Consider the following 512-nt stretch of genomic DNA (forward strand, 5'->3'; position numbering starts at 1 on the left):
CACATTGTGTCATCTCATATCCCAGGTTGTTAATGCGTCTTCTTCCAATCCTGATGTTGTGTTCTTCTTCATATAGTCTAGTTTTGCTCAGCATACAAATTGAATAAGTTTGGTGAAAGAATACAACCCTGACACATATCTTTACTGATTTTAAAGCATGCAATATCTCTTTATTCCTTTCTAATGACTCCACATCTTTGTCTACATACAGGTTCCTCATGACCACAAGTAAGTGTTCTGGAATTTCCAATCTTCACAATGTTATTGATAATTTGTTATGATCCATGTAGTCAATGCCTTTGCATAGTTAATAAAACATAGTAAACATCTTTCTGGTATTCTTCGTTTTCACCCAAGATCCATCTGACAGTAGCAATGATAACCCTCATTCCATGCTCTCTTCTGATTCCAACTTAAATATCTGGCAGTTTCCTGTCAATATACTGCTGCAATCATTTTTTAATTATCTTCAGCAAAATTTTACTTGTCTGTTATATTAATTTATATAAATT

Source organism: Orycteropus afer, unplaced genomic scaffold (genome assembly GCF_000298275.1).
Source record: "Orycteropus afer afer isolate SDZICR_OR568_19922 unplaced genomic scaffold, OryAfe1.0 scaffold00194, whole genome shotgun sequence".
Taxonomy (NCBI): Eukaryota; Metazoa; Chordata; class Mammalia; order Tubulidentata; family Orycteropodidae; genus Orycteropus; species Orycteropus afer.